Source organism: Mastomys coucha, unplaced genomic scaffold (genome assembly GCF_008632895.1).
Source record: "Mastomys coucha isolate ucsf_1 unplaced genomic scaffold, UCSF_Mcou_1 pScaffold21, whole genome shotgun sequence".
In the NCBI taxonomy this organism is placed as follows: Eukaryota; Metazoa; Chordata; class Mammalia; order Rodentia; family Muridae; genus Mastomys; species Mastomys coucha.
In genome coordinates this window covers 102,293,904-102,320,787 of record NW_022196904.1, presented here as the reverse complement: position 1 = coordinate 102,320,787, position 26,884 = coordinate 102,293,904, and the positions used below count along the sequence as shown (strand labels likewise).

At 40.4% G+C, this 26,884-nt stretch overlaps 1 pseudogene; it reads left to right on the top strand.

Annotated features, from left to right (window-relative positions):
- Positions 1-26,884, top strand: part of LOC116101352 — a 59,899-nt pseudogene that overhangs the window by 3,849 nt on the left and 29,166 nt on the right.

Genomic DNA, 26,884 nt, shown 5'->3' with positions numbered 1-26,884 from the left:
CTAAGCCTCTGAAATGGTAAGCTAGTCCACACCTAAATGTTTTTCTTATAAAAGTTGCCTTGGTGTCTTATGGTATCTCTTCACAGCAATAAAACAGTGACTTAGACAGAAATGGTACCAGGGAGTCGTGCGTTGCTGTGATAGGTCTGACCATGATGCTTGTTGGAGGAATATGGAAGACTGGGACTCTGAACTAGAAAATCAGTTGGGTCCTTTAAGTAATGGCTTACTGGCCCATTGTAGTGGTTACATGGAAGACAATGCTAACAGTGATTTGAACTGTGGGGAACCCAGCTTAAAAAGTTTCAGAGGGGAAGAATATTAGAAAGTGGCCTAGAGACAATTCTTGTATCATATTTGTGACAAGTGTGGTTGCTTTTGCCCTTGTCCTAAAAATCTGGCTGAGACTAAATTGAAGAGTTTTGGATTAGCAGTACATTGTCAGAGGACATTTCAAGGCTGCCTAGTACTAACTGTGTCATATGGTTATTGGTGGTAACTCTTATGCAGATCTGTAATGAAAAGGAGAAAGTTGGACAAAGAGAAATACAAAATGTACAGTTTGTGGGGGAAAGGGGCACTTAGAAGTATAATAAAGCCAAGTTCAGTGTTCAAGGAGATAAAAGTTTAAAGGAAAGTCTGATGTTAAATCCAATAAGCTTCCAACTCCTGAAAAAGAGCTAAAGGACCGCTTAAACAGTGAAGGAGACCACCAACAGCAGAAAGCTGAATCAATTGTAATTGAAAGAGAGGACCATGTTCCAGCCCTATCAAGCAGCAGAACTTGGCAGCTTTGATCACTTGGTTCTGGCTTTAGAGTCAAGGATACAAGAAGGGAGTTGTAGAATCTCCTTTCATGGCTAAGTAGAACTGCTGAGGTCAGATGTGTATTAGAGATATCCCTGCATGAAAGCCCAGAGAGGTCATGGTGTGACACTAGAAAGGTGAGACCTGGATTGGACTGGAGATATCAAGATGTTGAAGTTGCCAGAGACTTGGGATACCTGCCAAGAAGAGCAACTAACAGGAAGTAGAACCAGCCCAAGAGAGAAAAGTAGGTTGCAGTCAACAAAGCTGAAAGGAGTTGGAGAGCACTTTGATATCAGACATGGAGATGCAGAATTTGGTTTGTCTTATTGGTTTTCAGTCTTGCTTTAGTACAGTATTTTTTCAATAGACTCCATTTCCTCCCTTTTGGAATGGTAACGTCTCTCCTGTGCCATTGTATACTGGAAGCACATGATATGCTTTTTGGTTTTGATTTTACAGAGGGCTATGGTTAAGAGATTGCCATGAGTCTCCAAGACTTTGAGTTTGGACTTTTAAACAGTATTGAGACTATGATAGATTATAGGGACTTTTGAAGCTGGATTGTGTTGTGGGAATTGGGAAAATGAATCCACCCATCAAACTTTCCTACCGGCCCACATTCTTGAGCCGGTATTGACTGGCACCACCAAGTCCAGGAGGGCTCTTATTATTCTCTTCCAGCTATTAAAACCATCTCGTTCACATGCAACTCTTTACACACCCCCACAATCATTCATCTAAATAGCACCTAAGACCTGGTAAGTAAAGCATGACTCTTAAGGCCTTAATATCCAATCAGATTTATATAATAACAAAAACACAATTTACAAGATGCCAATACAATAATTTCAGGACCAAATAATAAAGACAATATTCTAACTCAATTAATCTATTTTGTAAAAACCTTTGCTTGGTTGTATAACCTTGTGGGGTCTGGCTCACTCTTATCATGTGCCTTCATGATCCCCTCTCTCCTGTTGCTCCTGACCTTTTTCCTCCTCCAACTTTCGCTCCACCTCTCTATTCCTGTCCAATCACAGGCCTGTCCCTGCCTTAATGTGATTGGACAGAGAAAATGCTGCAGCAGGACTGAATGCGGTTTTTGTTTTGTTTTGCTTTTTTTTTGTTTGTGGGTTTATTTTTTGCATTATGACATAGATGCAAGCCTATGGGAGCCAGGGTGTAGAGTGTGGTAGTTTGAATAAGAATGGGCCCCATAGGCTTGTATATTTGAATGGTTAGTCACCAGGGCATGGCATTATTTGAGAAGGATTAGGAGATATGGCCTTGTTGGAGGAAGTATGTCAATGAGGGCTTTGAGGTTTCAAAAAGCCCATGCCAGCCAGGCCCAGTTTCTCTCTCTCTGTCTCTCTCTCTCTCTGTCTCTGTCTCTGTCTCTCTCTGTCTCTCTCTGTCTCTCTGTCTCTCTCTGTGTCTCTCTGTCTCTGTCTCCGTCTCTGTTCTCTCTCTCTTTCTTTCTCTCTCTCTCTCTCTCTCTCTCTCTCTCTCTCTCTCTCTCTCTCTCTCTTTCTCTCTCTCTCTCTCTCTCTCTCCAGATGAGGCAGGAGCTCTCAACTACCTCTCCAGCTCCATGTCTTCCATGCCTATTGCCATGTCCACCCCCCCCCACACACACATGATGAAAATGGACTAAGCCTCTGAAACTGTAATCAAGCCCTCAATTAAATGCATTCTCTTGTAAGAACTGCCTTGATGTCTCATGGTGTCTCTTCACAGCAATAAAACAGTAACTAATACAGGGTATTGTAAAGAAGGAAGAAGTAGATTACAAGATGACTGCAGACTCTTGTCCAAGGTCATTTGTGTTCCAGGAGTCTAAAAATATGTTTCTTCTAAGATCCTGGAGCAGATCTTCCTGATACAGAGAATTTCCCAGATCTCCAAGTTCATCATCTTCTGGCTTGTCCTCAGATGGTAAATTTGTCCAAAAGAGGAGGTCTCAGGAAAAACAAAGCTAAGGGGAACCTTGAAAAGAGTTCTGTGAAAGTAAATTATAGAAGGAAATGAAAGACACATTTGAGCATGCTCCTTGTGAACCTATGAATGCCCTTAACAAATCAGACACATCTGATGACATTTAACATGGTCTTTTAGTTCTCCTCCTTATCCTTCATTTATTGTTACACAACCCAGTTAGAGTCCATTTTGCCCATATACCTCTGTGATCAGTGCAGTTCACTCTACAAGCAAATGCCTCTTCTTAGTGGTCATATGTCATTCAACATAGACCTGAAAGGACTGGGTCTAGAAAGGAGTGCTGGAAATGGATCAAGTCAACACAGTCCCTCCTAGAGGAGATGAAATCATCATATAATTTCATGATGCCTTATGGTGACAAATCACACTGCAAAATACTCAGAGAAGTGAGCCAGTCTTCATATTATCTGATGAAAGTGATCAGGAATTTGACATCTGGAAAACTTCTTGAAAGGGCCATGGAGAGTCTACAGTATTCCTACTTGACATGGGTAATATCAGAGATAAAAAACTTCCAAAGGAACAGAGAGCTGAGAAAAAGAGGGAGAAGGAAGAATAGAGAGAAATAGAGGAGAGAAGAATGGAAATTCTAGATTGCTTCCATGATAAAGAATCTGAGAAAACAAGTGTAATAATTAAGAAGAGAATGGTGAAAAAGAGGAGAGAGAGAAGGATAGACAGATCAGTTCTCACAATCACAGTGAAAACTCGGCTACTGTATCTCACAGAATATTAAGACAAAAACATCCAATACAAATACAAAATTTTACTGGAAAGCTAGAGTAGATAGATTTGGAGAAGAAAGGGATTTATGAACTGAAAGAGACAAGATAGGGAATAGAAAAGACACTAGAAGAAGAAACACAAAGGCCAAGAGATTCCCATAAAAGCACAAGCTGCCACTGTTGCACTCGCTTGCCACCAATGCTTGATGATAAAGCTCTGTTGCTGAAGACACCATTCTTTTTGACCACAGGACATGGAGACATTAAGTTGCTACTGACCTCAGAACTTCTTCCCTACTGCTAGCTTTCACAGCATCTCAAGGCGCTATGCAGGCTGCTGGGATGGGGTATCAACACTTCAACTCAGCTGTGAACCATGTGAGCATGCTACAGCAATCATCATGGCAAGATAAGCCCATAGATGAAATGGTGACATGAATATTACGGGAATAACAGACCACTCTCTGGATTTAGGCCTATTCTACAGGAGAAAATATGTGACTGGTGCTGTAAGTATGGCCAAGAACCCATAGCTGAAGAGCTCGTAGGCCCCAGATAGGTAAAACTAACTAAATGAACATAGCATCAAACTACCCTCTAACTTAGTGTCACTACAATCAAATATTAATGTGTAGCTATCATACATCATCAAAGAAGTTTCTCCTGCAATGTATAGCAGTTAATGCAGAAGCTTACAACTGGCTTAGGTGCAAAGAATAAATGTCTATGGAGTGCTCAGCCAAGTGGCATATCTACACCATAATTTCTTACCCCAAGGCTCAGGGAACAGCATGGTAGGTAGGGTGGAAAGACTGTAAGAGCCAGAGGTTATGGAGTACTAGTCTGAAATAATGTCTTCTGAGCATGACATGCATGGATGAATTCTCATCTGTACAAGATTCAGTGAAGCACAGGGTACAATACCAAAGGACTGGATACAGCAGTCTTCTTAGGGCCTAGTCTGAAGAGATGCACGATCTATATACTTATGGACAGAAAGTAAAAGCTATAGGCTGCTTTTGTGTGAGAGGGGAAGAATACAATTTTTAGATTAATAGTTCAGCATATCTGCTTAAAGATATTTAAAGAAAATAATAAATGTAATTAAATACAGGGTGAAGGAAAGGAATAAATATATCTGAGCAGGAACTTTTTCGTTGTTTTACCTTTTGTTTGTTTTGTTTATTTTTTTAAGACAGGGTTTCTCTGTGTAGACCTGGCTGTCCTGGAACTCACTATGTAGACCAGGCTGGACTTGGACATAGAGACATGTGCCTGTTCCTGCCTCCTGAATGCTGGAATCAAAGGCATGTGCCTTCACCACCCAGCTCTGAGTAAGGCTTCTTAATGTGTAACTTTTTAGATCTTTGAACCAAGCAAATGTATTACTTTTTCAAAGGTCATTAAGCTGGGATTGGGATGTAGCTCAGTTGTTAAAGTGCTTGCCTAGCACATGTGAAGCCCCAGGTTCAATTCCCATTACCAAGACACGGTGGTTCATGCTGATGTTCAGTGATAGAGGCAGGAAGGGCAGACCCTCAAGATTATGCTCAGCTACACAGCCAGTCTGAAGCTAGTCCATAATATGTGAGATGATATCTTAAACTAAAGCTTGAACTAAAGATGGCTTAAAGATTAAGAGCTCCTTTGTTTTGCAAGGATCCCATTTGGGTTCCCAAGGGGCTCACAACTGCCTGTAAATCCATCTCTAGGCTATCTAATGCCCTCTCTGGCTGCCATGTGCACTTGTCACAAACCTACAAATAATTTTTAAAATGTTTTTTAAAGCCATCACGTTAAATTTGTAAAATGTTGCCTGCCGGATCCAGGCAGCAATTCCAGCCTGTTCCTACACCTCGGTCTCATACTTTGACGCTCATCTCTTTCCCTTGCTACATTCACTTACACTTATCCTTTCATTGGCACAGTACAATGAGTTTTCTACCTGCATTATGTAATGTAGTTCTTCTTACCTTATGGCCCAGTGACCTCAGCGTTGCTAAATCTGACAATGATGTTCTTACATCATACCTCAACAACATGTGGCAAGTTGCACCTTCCCTTCTTCTTCCTCCTCTACCTGAATGTTAAATAGTGGATCTCCCTCAAAACTGTAGTAAACATATTGTTTTTTTTAACAATTTGCTCCAAATACATTCAACAAAGAACTACAGATTTAGTTGATAACAATGACATCTACACTTGGATTTTCCCCAAACCCTTTACAAAAGAGGCGTCCAATACCTGGCAGCTCCCTCTGACCAAGCACAGTGTGTAGATACGAACTCAACTGCTGAGCTTCTAGCAGTCCAAATTCTGGAGAGTTGTGAGGGATAGATCTGGAAGGAGCCCATAACAAGGAGCTGTGTTATGGATATTTTCTTTCAGTGTGTTATGCACCTGCTCATTTTCTTTTTGGTCTCTTTATAATAGATTTTTTAGAAAAGTTTTATCAATGCTAACATTTTTTCTTTTATGTTTAGTGTTCTTTATCGTAAAGATTGAAATTTAATCTTATTATGTGTAGTGAATATATAAGTTCATCTGTGATGGACAGTCATTATAGCTAACTAGACTGAATCAGGATGTAATCAAGTTTCTCTCACCTTGGGCCCCAGTCTAGGAACAGCCATACTGATCCCAGGGCAGTAGCGTTGTCATGTCTTCTTGCCAACAGGTGCAGGGTTGCCAATACTACAGGACCCCTGAGTATACCTATAAGGATATTTACAGAGACTTAGATGAAGGAGGAATGCTCACTCTAAATGTGGGTTTCACTATTCGGGGGGCTGGGGACCGATGCTATAAAAGGGACAAAGGGGAATGTGAACTAGATGCCAGCATCTGCGCTTTGCTCTCTGTGGACACGGTGTGGCCGGCTGTCTTATTCTCCTGACATCACAGCTAGAGAGAGCCACTCCCACCACCATGCCCATCCCCACCATGACTGTGAGCTAAGATAAACCCTTTCTTCCTTGAGTTACTTTTCATGGGTGTTTTTGTCACAGCAACAAAATAAGTAATAAACCACCAAACAGAATCCCCAATTTCCGAAATACTAAAAAAAGAGCATGCACCTCAGAATTGAGAAAATAAGTCCTTCTTTTGGCTTCTTATAGCCTCTAACATAATACATGTGTATCACACACAGGGAGTAACAGACAGAGAGCTTTTGAAGTTTAGAGATGCTGAGCAATTTAAGCACGATTCCAGTTGAACAGGGACAGTTTGACCCGTAAGGCCACTTTCCTATTCATAAACTATGTTGCCCAGCAACCTATGGAGCTAAATCTATCTCCATTCAAAGATCTTCAGTTCAGCTTGCACAGGTTCAAATTCATCTGATTCTGAGAATCCACACAAACTGAAAACTCATTGTGAGGCCAGACTTTACACTAAGTGGAGGCCAGCGGGTAAGACGGCTCAGTAGGTAAAGGTGCCTACTGCCAAGCCTAACCACCTGAGTTCAGTTCAGAGAACCCACACTGTGGAAGGAAAGAACTGACTCTCAAAAGTTGTTCTATGAGCACCACATTGTTGCACTTAATGTGCTCACCCGCACTAAGTAAACAAATAAGTAAATGTAGTTTAGCTAAGCAATAAAATATCAGCTTCACTGTAAAACCAGGTGCTGTCTTCATGAACTTGAATTGAAAACTTCAATTCTACTTTACTAGACACAAGAATGCGGGTGTTATTGTGGATGAAAGAACGGAGATTTAGAGGATCTAAACAGAGATCTGGAATACTCTTGACTGCAAGGAACAGGACATTACGCTCAAGGTATTCTACCTTAAGCAAACTCATTTTCCCATGTACCAAATCTACAGATCGCTCTGTGCGCTCTATGCACATGGGACCTTCTTTAAATTCTGGGATGCAAGGGCACAGGATTGTTTCAGATGAAAAGGTTCTGTGGCAAAAAATAAATTCACTCAGAGTTAAACCGAAGGGAAATGTATTCTGCCTTTGGGGCAGCACACCTGCGGGGCAGGTAAGGACTCCGAAATTCTCTTACTTCTTTACTCACCAGTAGTTGCCTTAAACATGGAGAGGCTGGTACGGTTCCAGGGGCCCAAGCAAGCAGGGCAAAGGAAGGAAGAGAACATTCTGTTTACCTATCAATTTTAACAATCAAAGTTGTTCAGAAGTTCCCTAGATGGTATCTTGTCACGTTCTGTTGCCAGGGTTGGCCCAATGATATGTTGAGTAGTAGGAAATGGACAGAGATTGGCACATCTGATGAATCACTGTGTTCACAACATCAATATATCACAAAGGAGCTACAGATATGCTCTATAACTTGCAGAACTTTCCTCACCCTCAAGCTGTCGTAAACGAACTGAAGATCTGCTCCATTTCCTAACTAGACCTTTCTGTTTAGTTTTTGTTTTTGGTGTTGTTGCCAGGGACATCTTTCAGATCTACTTGAATGGGGATGTGGAAATACTAGTTTGCACTATTTCTAGAGGATGAGATTAGCCGTAATCAAGCATCAGGCTTATTGAATGTTTAATATTTTTACTTGGCAGGTGAATGAGTGTAGGTGTGCACCTGCCAAGGCAGTGTAAAGGTGAGAGGACAACTGTCAGGAGTCAGCTCTTTCTTCCTACATCAGTTTTTTTGTTTGTTTCTTTTAGAAATATTGAATGCTTATTTTATTTGTTATTATTGTGTATGTGATATGTATGTGCATGGACATGGAGTGGGCACACATGGGTGCTCACCCATGTGTGGAGGTAAGAGAACAGCTTTGTGGAGTTGGTTCTTTCCTTCTGCCTTACGCTGGTTCTAAGAACTGAACTCAGGTTGGGCTTCTGCAGTGTACTGGCTGGTTTTGTGTGTCAACTTGACACAGGCTGGAGTTATCACAGAGAAGGCAGTTTCAGTTGCGGAAGTGCCTCCATGAGATCCAGCTGTGGGGCATTTTCTCAATTGCCCCTTGTGGGTGGTGCCATCCCTGGGCTGGAAGTCTTGGGTTCTATAAGAGAGCAGGCTGAGCAAGCCAGGAGAAGCAAGCCAGTAAGAAACATCTCTCCATGGCCTCTGTGTCAGCTCCTGCTTCCTGACCTGCCTGAGTTCCAGTCCTGACTTCCTCTGGTGATGAACAGCCATGTGGAAGTGTAAGCTCAATAAACCCTTTCCTCCTCAACTTGCTTCTTGGTCATGATGTTTGTGCAGGAATAGAAACCCTGACTAAGTCATGCAGCAAACATCTTTATCCACTGATCTTGCCAGCTATGCTTGTTTTGCCTCTGCTGCTGTGAGAGAAAAACCAGACAAAGCAATGTGGGTTTATTTTAGCTCAAAATGGGCAATAAAGGGTTAATTTTAGCTCACAATTCCAGGTTATAGTGCATCTTTTTGTTTTGTTTTGTTTTTTGTTTTTGTTTTTTGTTTTTTGAGACAGGGTTTCTCTGTGTAGCCCTGGCTGTCCTGGAACTCACTTTGTAGACCAGGCTGGCCTCGAACTCAGAAATCCGCCTGCCTCTGCTTCTCAAGTGCTAGGATTAAAGGCGTGTGCCACCACTGCCTGGCTATAGTCCATCTTTATAGAGAATTCAAGGCAGGAACTTGAAGCATATAGTTACATCACATTCAGGAACAGAGATAAGTGAATGTATGCATACTTAGTACTTGACTAACATTCTCTACTCTTATATAGTCCAGGTCCCCAAAACAGGGAGTAATGCTTACTGCTTTCTCATCAATGAGGCAATCAAGATAATCATCTGCACACATTACCTATAGGTCAACCTGATGTAGACAATAAAAACGTCATGGAGACTTTTCACAGATGTGTTTGAATGAAAAATGTCTTCCATAGGCTTATGTGTTTGAATACTTGGTCCCCAGTTGGCAGTGCTGTTGGGGAGGTTATGAAACATTTAGGAGGTAGAAATTTCCAGAAGAAGTACATCATGGAGGCAGGCTTTGGGATTTATAGCATTGCCCTACTACCTGCTTGTTTTCTCAGCTTCCTATGTGTGGTTAAGATGTGATCATCCAGCTTCCTGTTCCAGCCACCTACTGCCATAACTTCTCTGCCATTATGGACTCTCCCTCTGGAACCATAAGTCAAAATAAACTCTTTCTTCTATAAGTTGGTTTTTAGTTATGGTATTTCATCACAGCAACAAAAAAGTAACTAATACGCCAGTGGATTTTAGGCCCTGTCAACTTGACAATTAAAACTGAACATCACATCATCCCTCTACTTTTTTTGAGGAAGGATCTTTCTCAGTTCTACCACTTCACTGCTTACTGTATCTGATGCAAAGATATGGAGTACATAAGATCAAGATGATAGATAAATGCAAAGACATGGGGTACATATGGTCAAGATAATAAAGATCAAAGTGCACCGAAGGCTTCAGGTATATGATAGCAACTCATAAGGTTTGAACCTGGGAGACAAAGTTAGACTTAGATTGCAGAGGGTCACTGTACCATATAGGAAGTTTAACTTTTTTTAAGATTTATTTATTTCATGTATGTGAGTACACTGTCGCTGTCTTCAGACACACCAGAAGAGGGCATCAGATCCCCACTACAGATAGTTGTGAGCCACCATGTGGTTGCTGGGAATTGAACTCAGGACCTCCAGAAGAGCAGTCAGTGCTCTTAACCGCTGAGCCATCTCTCCAGCCCAAAGTTTAACTTTTTAAAAAGGTGTTTCTAAAGTAAAAAACATCTTCTACTTTATTAATTTTACGTACTTTGGTGTTTTGCCTGCATGTGAGAGAATGTCAGATTCCCTGGAACTGGAGTTACAGAGTTCTGAGTTACCATGTGGGTGCTGGGAAGTGAGCCCGGCTCCCTTGGAAGAGTAGCCAGTGCTCTTAACCACTGAGCAATCTCTACAGCCAGGAAGTTTGACTTTTTAATGTCTCTGTTCCATTGTTTGCAAAGTTTTAAGAAGGTAACTCCAGAGCTGATGAAGAAGCCACAGTGGAATAAGTGAGTCACTTGTAAAAACTGTTCACCCAGATACAGTGAGGATGGGGTACAAGAAGACAGAATGAAGGAGAATTGTGAGGACCCCAAGCTGCATACTCCCACCTCCACGAACTCCAACACACTTTCTCTGTCACAGTAAACTGTACCCTCTCAATCCCTCTGAAGAGCCTTCAAGCTAGAAGAACTCTACCATACCACTGGCAAAGAATGAGTTTCCTGGAACTGACTCAAAAAGGGCACACTTGCCATTGTGAAATATTGTGGAGCAGCAGAAAGATGAAGTTTTTAAAGGTTCCCTGCTAAGTGAGTAGCCATGGACGCCCCATTCATGGGAGTGTCATTAGATTATACACAAAATCTTAGCCAGAAGAATACCTCTAGGCTATGAGGGAGAAACTTAGACTTGAAACTGTACAATATTCAATAATGCAAAAATGTATCAAAGCCGGGCTCTAGGGAAAAATAGACTCATGTTCTAAGCAGTGTGCAAGACAGCAGTAAAGTTGAGGCTAACTTTGGCAACCCAATTCATGAAAACAGGATCAGTATCTGAGATCCAGCCTTGTAAAGTACTTCCTTGGAGATGGGGCCAGCATACAAAGCCAACTCTTATGCGACTGCCCATCTATGACTTGATCTTGCAAAAATCAAAAAGGTGTGATGGGCATCTGGAATACTGAGAAGAAAATTAAAGAGAACTGAGACTCATATCAGCAAGTAGTTGGGACTATAGTCAGACTCTGTACCCCCCCCTTCCCCCTTAACATGCATTCCTCCATTGGCTTCTTCATTCGTTGGCTATTTAATAGCCAATGCCAATTGTGGAAATCAACAGCAACAGCAAACATACAAGCTCTGGGAGATTAAGTAACACACCACTGGATGATGAATGTATCATGGAAGAAGTCAAACAAGGAAAAAAATATCCTTAGAATTAAATGTAAATCAAAGCATACTAAAACTCGTGGGACACAAGGAAAGCAGTCCTAAGAGGATATGCAAAGCCATGGATGCCTGTGTTTAAAACATCAGGGTGCTCTCAAATAATTAACCGACTGATACACTTTAGGGCCTTCGACAAAGAAGAACAAGTCAAATCCAAACCAACTGATGGAAATAAATAATTACGGTCAGAATGGAAGTTAATAAAGTTAAAACAATACAAAGTAACAAAGAGTTGGTTCTTTCAAAAGTTCAATAAAAATGGCAAAGCCTTCGTCAAACTAACCAAAAGAAAGAGGACACAAATTAATAAAATTAGAGATGAAAAGAGAGACATTTATAGTGAATACCAAGGAAATTCAGAAAATTTTCTAGCATACACAAGGTCCCAGGTTTATTACCCAACAATCACACACATAAATACAATGTAAAAATAAATCCACAACATCTGCTGATTTAAAGATTTCAACAAAATCCATAGTGCCTACAACTGAATTTACAGGTGCCTGTGACATTTTGCAAATTGACTTTGTAGTCACATATATTGCCTAATAAATACTATGGCTTTCCAATGTCCCTGTTACATCAAGAAGGAATACAGTCACAAAATAAGGTGTCTTGTACACACTTATTATGCCAAATACCTGAGCCATTATAGTATTACAAGATATTTTCATTATCTTGAAAGAATAGTATTCATTTACTGGTAAAAAAAATAATGTATTCTAAAATTACAGAGTTCCCAGGAAGATCCAAAGGAAAATCTAGTTTGTAGGAAAAATCCTCCTACAAAATAAACAGAACACAAGCAATCCCTGCCTGTCTTCTTAAATGTAACTCTGAATCTTTCATGGTATTAATTGGGCCTTACACAAATTAACTGTTCCAAGATAGAAGCAGAGTTGTAGAAACTAATTGATACTACTGGTTTAACTTGTTTGACAGGGCTTAAGAAATTTTACTATGAAGCACCTGTTAAAAATGAACAATTATTTAAAACATTAGATAAGCCAAAGAACTCACCCTTACCACGATATCAAAACTTACAACTGAAAATAATGTGCAGAAACAACACATAGACCAGCTGTGGTAACACATGCCTGTAATCCCTGCATGGGAGATGCTAAGACAGGAGGATTGCACATAAGTTTGAGACCAGTCTTCTGGTCTAGGAACTTAGTTTATGGCTATATAGCAAGACTCTGACTCAGAAAGATGAAAATAATAATAATAATATGTATACATTGATATAAACTAAAGAAGAGATTCTCCTACATTCTATGAGTCAAATACAAAGACCGCTTTTTGGTTTGATGCTACATGACTATGTGCACATGGAGGCACATCATAAAACAATTTCTGAAAATATTTCTAGTGATGTGAAAATTTTTGACATTAACTAGACGACAAAAATTAAAATTTAATAAGAAAATGTTCATGACCCAGACACGCAGGAACTCCATGGGTTCCTTCTAGGCCAGTGCCCTGAGCAGACCTTGGGCACAAACTCCTCAGCCAGTCTCACAACACCCACAGTAAGCTCCACTACCAGGCACTCTAACAAGCCCAGGATGATAGGATTAGAGGTGAGGAGGACACATCTGTCCCAACACTGGGAGCAACTGGGACCAGTGGGGACCAGGTACACTGGAACTCTGCCAGTCCAGTGGCACAGGTTCCTTCTGGTCTGCCTGGGCTGGTGCCCTGAGCAGACCTTGGGCACAAACTCCAGAGCAAGTCTCACAATACCTAGAGAAAGCTCTATTCCCAGGTGATCTAACAGGTCCAGGATCACAGGATCACAGGATCCCAGAGTCACCGGATCTGAGAGACAGCTTGACTCTGAGGAGTTCTGACACAACCAGGTTCACAAGAAGGACAGGCTCAAATCAGATATAGCCAGGGCAGGTAGCACTAGAGATAACCAGATGCCAGGAGGCAAGCATAAGAAAATAAATAACACAAACCAAGGTTACCTGGCATCATCAGAATCCAATTCTTCCACCTGGACACGCTATCACACCAGAAAAGCAAGATTCAGATCTAAAATCACTTCTCATGATGATGATAGAGGACTTTAAGAAGATAAATAACTCCCTCAAAGAAATACAGGAGAACTCGGGTAAACAGCTAGAAGCCCTTAAAGAGGAAACACAAAAATCCCTTAAAGAACTACAGGACAACACAACCAAACAGGTAAAGGAAATGAACAAAACCATCCAGGATCTAAAAATGGAACTAGAAACAATAAAGAAATCACAAAGGGAGACAACCCTGGAGATGCAAAACCTAGGAAAGAGATCAGGAGTCATAGATGTAAGCATAACCAACAGAATACAAGAGATAGGAGAGAAAATCTCAGGGGCAAAAGAAACCATAGAAAATATTGACACAACAGTCAAAGAAAATGCAAAAAGCAAAAAGCTCCTAACCCAAAACATCCAGGAAATACAGGATCCATTGAGAAGTCCAAACCTAAGGATAACAGGTATAAAAGAGAGTGAAGATTCCCAACTTAAAGGGCCAGTAAATATCTTCAACAAAACTATAGAAGAAAACTTCCCTAACTTAAAGAAAGAGATGCCCATGAACATACAAGAAGCCTACAGAACTCCAAATAGACTGGACCAGAAAAGAAATTCCTCCGGTCATATAATAATAAAAACACCAAATGCACTAAACAAAGAAAGAATTTTAAAAGCAGTAAAGGAAAAAGGTCAAGTAGCATATAAAGGGAGGCCTATCAGAATTACACCAGACTTCTCTCATCAGAGACTATGAAAGCTAGAAGATCCTGGGCAGATGTCATACAGACCCTAAGAGAACACAAATGCCAGCCCAGGCTACTATACCCAGCAAAACTCTCAATTACCATAGATGGAGAAAACAAGATATTCCACAACAAAATCAAATTTACACAATATCTTCCCATAAATCTAGCCCTACAAAGGATAAATAGATGGAAAACGCCAACATAAGGAGCAAAACTACACCCTAGAAGAAGCAAGAAAGTAATCTTTCAACAAACCCACACAAACATAATTCCACCTCTAACAACAAAAATAACAGGAAGAATTACTTTTCCTTAATATCTTTTAATATAAAAATTAATATTACCAATGTATCCTAATCGATTGCAGTTCAAAAATATAAGAAATTAGAAAATTTGTTGGCTGTCATTCAGTGGTCTCTCTAATTTGATAATTGGAGAAATAGGTCAAATATTGTACAATCCATATATACTTTCTGCTTGTTTGGACATGACAGTGTCTTGCTGTGTACCACATAATGGTCTTGAAATCATGCTTCTCCTATCTCAGCCTCTCTATTAGTAGGATTGTTTATTTCATGTTTTTACACTATACTATGGTTTTCAGAACAGCTTACATATTTCAAAATTATTTATACAGCCAAAAGAAATGTAGACAATCAATTTGGGAGGTGGCTTGTAAGAGAACAACAAAGAGTGAGACTGAATGCTTTGCTTTATATTTATAATTATTGTATCAATTTTGAAGAAGAGGACTTTATAAGTTACTCTTTTTCTGAGATGAATGCTTTTCAAAATCATCACAGCCTATGAACCATATTCTTACCCTCACCTAATGTCTGTGCCACCCTCCAAGCAGAACCATTGTTCATTGAAACAGTTGGTGAATGACTTCATGGATAGACCATCTTAATACACATACCATTTCTTAAATGAATGTAGCCTGCTCCCTAAGAGCTGAGAATGAAGACAATCACTCAAGTCAAATAGCTTTGACTATAGCAGGAAATCTGTATCCAACAATCGTGCCTACATTTAATTCCTTGGAGCAGCAGAACTGTCAACTCTTAGCTTAGCTACTATGGAGATAAAGTCCTTGGTGATGTGAGGGTCATTGAAGAACAGCCTTATTACAATGAAAGCCAATGTCTAAAAATTGTTCTCATTTTGAGCTTGTACCACAGTAAGAGCCAAGATTTTAAACTCTACTAAAAACAAAACAAACGAACAAACAAACAAAAAGACTTTATTTATGATCATTTAAAAAAACTAATATGATATATTATTTTAAAATATCATAGTTAATGTTTGGATTTATTTAAAATTTATATTGAGAAAAACATATATATTTCAATATTGCTGTAGATAAGCATCTATATAAGTCTGTTCAATTGATTGTTGTTTTAGACCAAACAACTCTGATAATACTCATTTTTATTGTTACAATATTTTATGAATTTTAAAGAATATGATAAAATTTAAAAAAATGAAAGGTTAAAAAATAAGAAAATGTTCTCTCTTTTTAAACTAAAGATTTTGAAGTAGAGAACGAAACCTAACATTGCAATATGGACTGAGTGGTAAACTATTCAGGGTCAAGAATGTTTGGGTTGCAGTGCTGGAAGGGCTGCCCTGTGGTTGGAGTTGGAATAAGAATGGCACCTAGAGGCCTGTGTGTTTGAATGCTTAGTCATTAGGGAGTGGTGCTGTTTGAGAAAGATTAAGAGGTGTGGCCTTGTTCGAGGAAGTGTGCCTCTGGATGTGGGCCTTGTGGTTTCAGAAGCCCGAAGTAGGCCCAGTGTTGCCCTGCCTGTGAATCAGGATGTAATCAAGAGTTGTCTTGGCCATGTTGTCTCTTCACAGCAACAGAACAGTGAGTAAGCAGTGGTCAAGAGCACCTACTTCTCTAATAGAGGACCAACTTTAGTTCCCAGGACTCATGTTGGATGGCTCACAAAAAAAGCCTGTAACTCCAGATCCAGGGGGGTCAACAATCTCTTTTGGGTTCTGTAGGCACCTGTACTCATATGCACATACCCACACATAGACATAACATATACACATAATTAAAAATAAAAAAAATAAATCCAGATTTTAAAAAATGCTTCAGGTTGTTTCTCAGTGGAACAGAAGACTTTCTATTGAGAAAATCTAACTTTCTCCAATGCTTTCTCTTTAAAACTCCATTCCAAGATATGGAGTAGCCATGTTCATTAATTCTTCCTGTTCACCACTTTACACCTGGTGTAACCGTACTAGCTGGGACCTTGCAGTATCACACACATGAAATTACCTTAACCATTTTTCTCCAAAAGGACAGGGGAGCACTGGACAGGCAATGAGGCCTAACAGAACATTCTTTTTGTTTTGTTTTGTTTTTTTAAGACAAGGCTTCTCTTTGTAGCCCTGGCTGTCCTGGAACTCACTCTAGACCAGGCTGGCCTCGAACTCACAGAGACCCCTCCACCTGCTTTTGCCTCCAGAGTGCTGGGATTAAAGGCATGAACCACCATACCTGATTCAACAGAAGATTCATAATGTAGCTCTGCAAGAGTTTTATTGTCCTACTGAAACTTCCTGGACTCAAACACTCAATGGCTCTATCTTCATCAATGTTCATCAATGTGATTCAACCAATGTAGGCCAATTATTAGTTTACTTGTCACATTCTTCACTTGCAAAAAGTCATATGACAAGGTAATTGTCCCATAGAAGTAATAAAATCACTGCTGGACGGGTCATAAAGAAGGCAGACATCAAATGCTCTGACTGCAGAGGATAAATGGAAAACAATTCAACTGAGTGTCTGATTTTAGACATTTGGGTCTATTAGTGGCTCCTCTTTGGTATCAAACAATAAGATGTCTTTTCTGTTATTACTATCCTACAGTGACAAGGCAACCCAGCCCTTTTCCATTGCTCCCTTGGTTTCCTTCCTTTTGTGTTATAATTATTTTACACGTTTATAGTTAACAGTGTAATTCTCAACTTTATCTCTGATTTTTAAAGATTTATTTATTTTCTGTGCACTGCTGTTTTGCCTATATGTATGTCTGTGTGAGGGTGCCAGATCCTCTGGAACTATAGTTACACACAGTTGTGAGCTGCCATGTGGGTGTTAGGAATTGAACCTTGGTCCTCTGGAAGTGCAGCCAGTGATCTTATGCACTGAGCCAATTCTCCAACCCCATTTCTGCTCCCAATCAAATTTCAATTTGATTTAAAAATCAAATTGAAAAAAAAAAAAGGATAAAAGCCCCTGCAAGCCTCACAGTTATGTAACATTTACTTTTTTATTTGAGAGACCTGTTTTCAAATACCAGCTCTGATGCATCATTCCAGCATCCAGAAAACAATGCACTCTTGAGAATGTTTGTTAAATTCCATTCAACCCAAACATATTCTTTATTACACAATCTACTCACTGTGTCAAACACAAAAAGTCAAGGGCATTTAAATGAAGAAAGCATCAAAACAGTCCTTTTATTTGTCATCTCTTCCAGAAGGTTCCCTTTTGTCCACTTGGTGGCAGCATTGCCCGAGTCACTAACAAGAAGCCACACCAGGACACTCCCTTGTCTTTTCCAAAGGACCATCTCTGAGAACCAGAACACTTTCAAATTCAAAGACAAAGAGAGATAGAACAAAGCAAAGAGAGACGACATCAGTCACAAGTCCAGGAGCACCTTTCACTTCTATCAACTCACTCTTTGAAACTATTTTTTTAGTCTTTTTTTTTTTTAAAGAGAAATTATCAATTCTCTTGTGCTAGAGATTTAAAACTAGAAGACACCCTGTCAGTCAACTAAGGATTCATTATTGATGACAAAGAGGTTAAGCCAAGCAGAAGACACACTTGAAAAGGTAAACATGTAATTGCCATGTTCCTAAGATCCTAAAAAGTACTAGAGGAGAGAAATTCTAAGTTTAAAAAAAGTATATTTGGTGCTTTCGTTTCTGAGATAAACAGCTGCAAATTCCAACTCAGAGGACTGAAGTACAGAGTCAAGGACTGATTCCAACACTGATGGGACTTCCAAACCCTGTTATTTGTTGGATCTCTCACTCATACACCTCAGCTTCTTCATTCCAGTTAAGTTTGGGGTGGCATGCTTGAAAGCCAGCCCTAACGAGAGATCCTCAACATCTATCAACTAACTGTAATTTGAGAAGTTCTGAAAATTACACAGTCCTTAGACTAGTACCGTTGTTAAACACAGAATATTTCATCCATTTTTTTTCTCCTAAGAGCTTCTAGGTATAGCTGTTTAGGTTTTGGATCCTTTTTGAATTATTATGTGCAGTCCTGGGGATAGAACATGGGCCCTGTGTGTGCCGGGCTCACAGTCTACATTGAACTCTATCTCTAGTCACTGAGTTAAATGTTATATGTGGTTAAAGTACAGATTCCGCTGTTTAGTTAGTTAGTTAGCTGCTAACATGGCTTTATTTTGAAGCAGGTTTTTCTATGTAGTTCAAGCTGGCCTTGTACTCAGCCACCCAATACTAGGTATGTACCACCACACCTATTAGTAGAACAACTAATTTTTATTGAGCACTTATGGTGTGCTAAGCACAGTTTTATGATGTTAAATAAATTCTTCTATTTGAATGTTTATAGTTTCGTTTCTTCCAAGTTAGCTACAGAGGTGGCATGAAGCATCCATTTGCAAAGTTTAATGAAGACCCATTGAGGAATACCCAAGTAAGTAAGGAATAGACTAAGAAGCTGAAGTGGCTCAGCACATAAAGCACTTGCAGCCAAAGCTGACAACCTGAATTTAATTCCTGGGACTTACGTGGCAGAAGCAGAGAACAAACTCATGTAAGTTGTCCTTTGACCTCCATGTGTACACCATTCCTTGTGAACACACATACACACACACAGCTATTCAATTAAAAAATAGTAAACAGAATTGTTTTCACTCATGAAATTGTCCATAGTCACAAATGCCATGTACTTCTGGCTGTAGACACAGTGATACATACATTCTTTGCCTTTCACTATGTTTCAGTGCCTCTATTTGATGACCTAAACTACAGTAGTGTCATCTTCATGTTTCCTAGCTGTGTATGGAACTATATTTTTGGTGCTGTTTCTTATTAAAATGTGACATTTCTTTTCTTCTCCTTGTTGTATCTCCTGTCTGTTTATAAACACTGGTTTAGCTACACTACTCTTATGGGATATGACTTAGAATATTACAGGAGACATCTATGCACATATTTCCATGCACATGTGCAACATTCTTCAGCATATATACCCAGACATTAAATTTTCGACAGATGTGTTTAATTTTCAGAAGCAATGTTCAACTGTTCACAATGCTACTGAGCAAGTCTTCCTTGTACCAGCAGTTGATAAGGTTCCTTCTCCATCTCTGTACCTCCACATTCTAAAACGTTGTAATTTCCCTCAAGTTTTGAGTGTTTATCACTAACTTACTAGGTTTTTTTGGTTCCACTCCTTGAGCGTCAGATAATTTGTGCTGATGGAATTTCATCCTTACCCAGCCAGCACTCTCCTACTGAGCTACATCTCTTGTCCCATGTCCTCATCTTAAAAGTACTTGTTTAAGTATGTTTGCCACATTTTAATGGCTTGTTTTCACAGTGAGATATTTTACACTCTGGCTCCTTTTCACTTTGTGTTTTTGCCTCTGTTGAAGCTCTGCATTGTGCAGTCATGAAGTCTCCTTTGTGTGACCAGTGCTTGTTTTATGAAACATTCTTCTGCTCTGGGATAATGAGAGTTTTCTTCTGTGCTCTCTGCCAGATCTCTACTTCCACCCTCAACATTTGATTCTTTGTGTTACCTGGATTGATTTCCACAGGAAGGATTGTTTCATTTTTATTTTTCTGCCATGGGCATAGTCTTTTGTTTTAGTCAGGTTTATTCTTTAATCTGCTTAATCCCCGGGTTGTATAGTTACTGTTTTTATCCACCTTGATTCTGGATTTCCTTGGTTGAAGTGATCATAGGTCACTTTCTTCTGAGTTCTCCTTAGTGAGTTTAAGCCCTTGGTGAATTTAAATGATAACAGACTAGCATAACTACTTTCAGCTCTGTTGGTACATTGTGAACATCCATCTCAGAGGTATTTACTAGGATTTTTGGGTTTTTTTTGTTTTTGTTTTGTTTTATTTTGTTTTGAGACAGGGTTTCTCTGTGTAGCCTTGGCTGCCCTGGAACTCACTCTGTAGACCAGGCTGGCCTCGAACTCAGAAATCTGCCTGCCTCTGCCTCCCAAGTGCTGGGATTAAAGGTGTGCGCCACCACCACCAGGCAGGATTTTTGTTTTTAAGAGGTTGCTGTATCTGAGTGAACCTTCAATGCTAACTAGAAAGAGCCCTTGTCAAACAACATTGTGACTAGACAAGACCACGGTCTCTGTAGGGACCTAGACCTCTCCCAGGCAAGGTACACTGTATGTTTGAGCAAGGCCTGGAACAACTTACACCTCTTGAATTGCAGACAAGAATGCAGCCACAAGTCAACAGGTGATATCTCCCCACTCTGTGGAGACAAGTCACCTTTGCATCACCTGTGAGTCCCACTTCATGAAAGTTGTAACAGAGAATGCATCAATTGCTTCCTTGATGCATCACAAAAATCACCCAAGCTTTTCAAAACACAAGGGACAAAGTAATGAGTAGCCTGCCATCTTTCTGCAGCCAACGTCGTTTCCCCCAAACACTATTTTTCAGTCTTTTAAAACAAAATTCTTGCTAGGTAGCTCAAGTGGGCCTCAAACTTGCAGTCTTCATACCTGTAGGGAACGCTTAAATGAGTGAAGTCTAGAGTGAATGTGTGTTGTTAACACGTGTATGACCATGTCAGGGACTCTAACACCTCTGCCCATGGGAATGGCAAAGCCTTACCTGGAGAGATACAAAAGGGATGGTAAAGCTTTCCTCAGGAATCTGAATGCAGTACAAATGAATGACCAGTGTATGGAAAGACGAGCAACTACAACTTCTTCCTCCCCTTGAACATTCACAGCCTGATACTGTTCAGCTACAGGGACCTTCTACCAAAATTAGCTAATACCTCCCCCTGTGCTGTACCTAATGAACATGCTGAGGTTCTGGGTTGCTGACGGTCGTAGGTGTGCCTCGACAGAGTGCTCACTCCTACCTGACCCCAACTTTTCTGGGACGGCCCCCCTCACTTTTCTATACATGTGTTTGTCCTTTCTTCAGTTCCTCACTGTCCCTAATAAGGGTTCCAAGGACTCAAGTCAACTGGTAGCTCCTGATTACAGGTTTGTCCCATCATGCATCATTTCCACTTTATCTTTTGAACATGGATATCCTGACATCATCTACCGCAAATACCATCATTCTCCATTGAACTGTCTGGGCAACTTCAAAAGATCATCCATGTCAGGGTGTACTTCTTAACAGTCTTCTGTTGTCTGAATGTCTACTTCATGCCAGCACTGTACTTATCTTGATGGTTAACAGCATTGGAGCAAATACTGAAATCACAAAATGGAAGTCCTCCAATTCTGTCCTTCATCAGCATTGCTTTGAATAGAGACTGTTGTTTTGCCTGGTTGCAAGTTCTTCCAGGAGAACCTTAGCAAGCATATGCTATACAAAAAACAAGCAAACAAACAAAAAAAAACCTACATGTGTATATTGTTTTGTCCTATTAAAAGGCCCAAGGTGATGTTGTGGTTTTATTCATTATATGATCATACTTTTTGGTATCTGTATGTTCCAGGTATCAGGGATGCAACATGGCTCTTGTTTCCTCACATGTAGGAAATGAGGATCGGAGAGGTTAGGCAATACTCTCCAACACTGTAGCAGATTCAGATACAGTTCTGTTAACTCCTGGTCTTGGTGTTTCACTACAAGGAGAGTGATATGCTGATTCTTGTGGTATAGTTCTCATACTGCCACTTCAGGTTCTGTCTGAACTTGGGAAATTGTAATGTTCCTAGGTAGAATGAGGAGAAGGATAAATACTGGATTCCACAGTCTCAGTTAGGTGGTAGATTTTTTAACCATTTATTCTTTTAAAATGTATAGACTTATTTTTAAATTGTGTGTGTGTGTGTGTGTGTGTGTGTGTGTGTGCGTGCATATGTGCATGTAGATGCCTGTGGAGGAAAGAGGTGATCGATTTCCTGGAGCTAGGGTTACAGAAGGTTGTAAGCTGCCATTTGACATGGGTGATGGGAATAAAACTCTGGTCCTCTGCAAGAGCAGTCCATGTTCTTAACTGTTGGGCCGTGAAAAGCAGTCTATGTTTTGGTTGAGTATTAACTTCCAGAGACCCAGTGAAAGATTCCACAAGGGACAGAACAGTGGAGACACGTTCCCAGACATAGATGTCCTCCAGCTCCATTAGCCTGTGCTATCTATCACGTAGACAATGATCCAAGCTCCCAGCATTCTGGCTGGGCACCACCCCCAGTCAGTCGACCACAGCCAGGTATGCCCCACCCCACAGACAGGTAGCCCAGCCCTCCCCTCTCCTCCTCCTCTTCTTCTTCTCCTCCTCCTCCTCCTCCTCCTCTTCCTCCTCCTCCTCCTCCTCCTCCTCCTCCTCTTCCTTCTCCTCCTTCTCCTTGTCCTTCTTCTTCTTCTTCTTCTCTCTTCCCTCAGCCTCTTACTCTTCCTATCTTTACTTTCTCCTCCTCCCTTCTCCCTCTCTCCATGTGGCCATGGCCGGCCTCTACTTTTCCTATCTCTTCTCTCTCCTTTCTATAATAAAACATCTTACAACCATGCATTACCTCCTTTTTCAACTAGACATGCCATGTTGGCCCAGGGTTTGCAGCCGTTAGACTGCACCTAACAAACCGGTAGCCACTTCCTTCCCCTGCCCCCTCTCTCCCTTTGGCCTCAGAGTGGACTGAGCTGCTCTGGGGTTTCCAATTCATTCTCGGCTCCTCCGTGGTATCCAGCATTGCCTGTGATCCTCAGGGGCTAGAATCTCCCAGAGGCCAAGGACCTCCGCCCCTATCCCCACAGCTGTCTCCCTCTGCTCCTCGCCCAGAATGGGATTGAGATGCCCACCCAGCAGGCAGAACAGAGAGCACAGACAGACACCGGAGTCCGAGGCCCAGAGTATAGGAACTCTGGCAGGATGTGTGTCATCCTCTCCAATCCCTTGGCAAATCCCTTCCTTTCCCACCACCTGGTACCCAGCGGTGTGGAGCATTGGAGCAGGCCACAGTTGTGGTAGCGAGCACTATGCCCGCCATTTTACCAGAGTCATCTCTCCAAACTTTCATCATTTATTCTTCAAACAATCATTTATAGAGAATTGTTTATTGGGCACCAGTAGTTACAATATAATCAAAACTAGACAATGTTGTGGATTCATGAAGTTCACCTTCATGTACAGAAGACATAGAATAAGAAATTTCTCTCTCTCCCTTCCTCCCTCTCTTTTTCTCAAACACACACACACACACACACACACACACACACACACACACACACACACGTCTCATGTATCCCAAGGTAACTGTGCAGGCAAGTCTAACACATTTGTGGATGGGCATGCCATGTTACAATGCCAAAAGGCCAGACATCCAACAGTAAATAATTACTTTAAAGAGAAGGAAAAATGCCCCATTATTAAGTGACCAGAAACAGCTGCCTTAGAAGGTGTCTTGAAAGCAGTAAAATTTAATCAAGATATAAACAACGAAAAGCTAATCCTCATCAAGAGGATTCTAAGTATAAATCAAAGTCCCCGACGCAGAACAGAACTGTGTATATCTATCCCTAGATCTGACAGAAAGCTGGTGTGACCTCAGTATCCTGACAGAAGGAGCAGATAAGCAAGAGCCAGCTTCCAGAATTTGAAAAGATTTATCCAAAGTACAACGGGCAGCCATCAAAAGATGTTAAGCTGAGGAGTGTAATGATTCAAGTTATAGTTCATATGGCGCACTCGGGCTGATGTATGCAGAATAGACCAAGTAGCAGAAAATTCACGTAGGAACTATTACCCCCAAATCAAATGTTTTACTGGGCAGACATCAGTGGAGATAACCAGACAAGTGAACAGAACATATATATATTTTGGAAGTGAAATTAACAGGTTGGCAGCCAAGTTTCCGGCTTCAATAACTCACTGACTGCTGGCGCCATTTGGCAGAAAAGGGAGACTGGGGGAGGACCAGAGAATGCACAGTTAAAGAAATCACTGAGAAGACTAACTACACAACTTAAACTTGGACATTCAATTGGCAGCGTCACTAGCATGGGATAGGAGGCAGGCTCTTCAGCAAAAAATAAAGATGAAGAGGAACACTCACTGTCAAGGGAAACCTGGCTGCCTGATTGTGAATGAATAAGCATCAGGTGAAGGCTGTTATTCGGAGGAGCACAGAAAGACAAGAACCAAGAGCAAATGTAGCTGCATAGCTAATATTTGCTAAGTGCTCACAAGGGTCATGTAAGGCTATTCTCATACATCAGGGGGCTGAAAGGTTGGTTCGGTGGTTAAGGATGTATCCTACCCTTGCAGAGAACCAAAATTTGGTTTCCAGCAGGCACCTCACAGCCATTTGAAATGATAGCCCCAGGGAACCAGACTCGTCGGACTCCTGTAGCACTGCAGACATGTACACACACACACACACACATGCACACGCACATGCACGTGCACACACACACAAATTGAAAAATAATAAAACCAATTATTTCAAAAATAAAAGGACATAATTTGAATAAAAAAGAAAGAAAGATATGGGTTGAAGTCCAGGACTTTGATCAGGTTGAATCTTGTTAGATAAGTTGTAAAGACTACATATAATAAGTCATGTAGGCACATTTGTACTGCACATTTGGGGAATGTTATAAGTGATCAAGTGAATGGTACTATGTAATACTGAACTACTGATAATTTGGAATAAACGTGGCTTCTCCTGCAGAGGCCAGATCTTGCACTGCTCAAGTAAAACTGATATGGGGGATAGTGGCATGTATTTACCGGGCTGGGCTCCCATGTGAGCAACATTCCTCAGAAACCTTGAGTCTCAGCAGATCTTTATTCTGATTATATGTCCAAATCTAATAGGCACTGCTTGGCTGCACTGGCTGATATTTCTCTGCCATTGAATCCTAATCATATCCACACCATCTGCACATCTTGTACCTTCCTTAAGAAGCCACTAGTCAGCATTAACCCGAAACCTCAGCAATATACAGCAGGGTTGATTTGTATTCTCTCCCATGTTATCACATAAAATTGCGGCGTCAACAAGATCAGAATTTTTTCATTGCTTCAACTGCCCTTTTTAGGACAACTCAAATTTTCTCAAGTACCCTGTACTTTTGTATTATCAAACGTTTGTTCCTATAAAGGGTCCTTTGGCCTAGGATCTTCTACCCACCTTTCTACTTACTATTATTTTTATTCTAGGTGCAAGTAAATATAAAATTTCATTTATCAACACAAGCTAGAATTCATCCCATCCTCACCTAAATTTCCATTTTACTCTATGTACAAATCAATATACTTACTCGACAAACAAATAATGACACTGGCTATCTAGACTCTTGTATGTCCTTGACAGAAGCTCAAATCCAAGCAGGTAACAGATCAAGACATGGAAAAACCTTGTCATTCCCACCACTGATCTGGACCACATAACCCTCCCACTCTTCGCCCAGAGAATCAACAGCTACTTCTATGGCTATGTATTTCTCTTAGAAAGTGCAAAGTTCACATTCATCATTCACTTCAATAAGTGTCTGACAGCTGGTGGCTAGGAAGGAATTAGACAACTTCATCTTGACAGAGCCAATTTCCCAGTATGTGTCACACACACACACACACACACACACACACACACACACACACACACACAAAGTTGTTTATTTGGGGGATGTAATCTCAAATAGCCCTGGCTAGACTCCAACTCACTAAGTAACCAAGAACAATCTTGAACCTCTTTTTAAAAGTGATTTTATTTTATGTATATAAGAGTTTGGTTTGCAAATGCACTAAACCAAGAACGAATTTTAAAAGCAGTAAGGGAAAAAAGTCAAGTAACATATAAAGGCAGGCCTATCAGAATTACAACAGATTTCTTACCAGAGACTATGAAAGCTAGAAGATCATGGGCAGATGTCATACAGACCCTACAAGAACACAAATGCCAGCCCAGACTACTATACCCAGCAAAACTTTCAATTACCATAGATGGAGAAAACAAGATATTCCATGAAAAAACAAAATTTACACAATATCTTTCCACAAATCCAGCCCTACAAAGGAGAATAGATGGAAAACTTCAACATAAGGAGCAAAACTACACCCTAGAAGAAGCAAGAAGGTAATCTTTCAACAAATCCACACAAACCTAATTCCACCTTTTACAACAACAACAAAAAAAAACAGGAATGGACAATTACTTTTCCTTAATATATTAATTTGAAAATTAATATTACCAATATATCCTAATCAATTGAAATCCAATAATATGAGGAATTGGAAATTTGTGGATGGTCATCCAATGCTCTCTCTAATTTGGTAATTGGAGAAATAGGTCCAACATTGTACAATCTATATACACTGTCAGCTTGTTTGTTCGGGACAGTGTCTTGCTGTGTACAACATGAGGGTCTTGAAATCATGCTTCTCCTATCTCAGCCTTTCTATTAGTAGTAGTGTTTATTTCATGTTTTTACACTATACTATGGT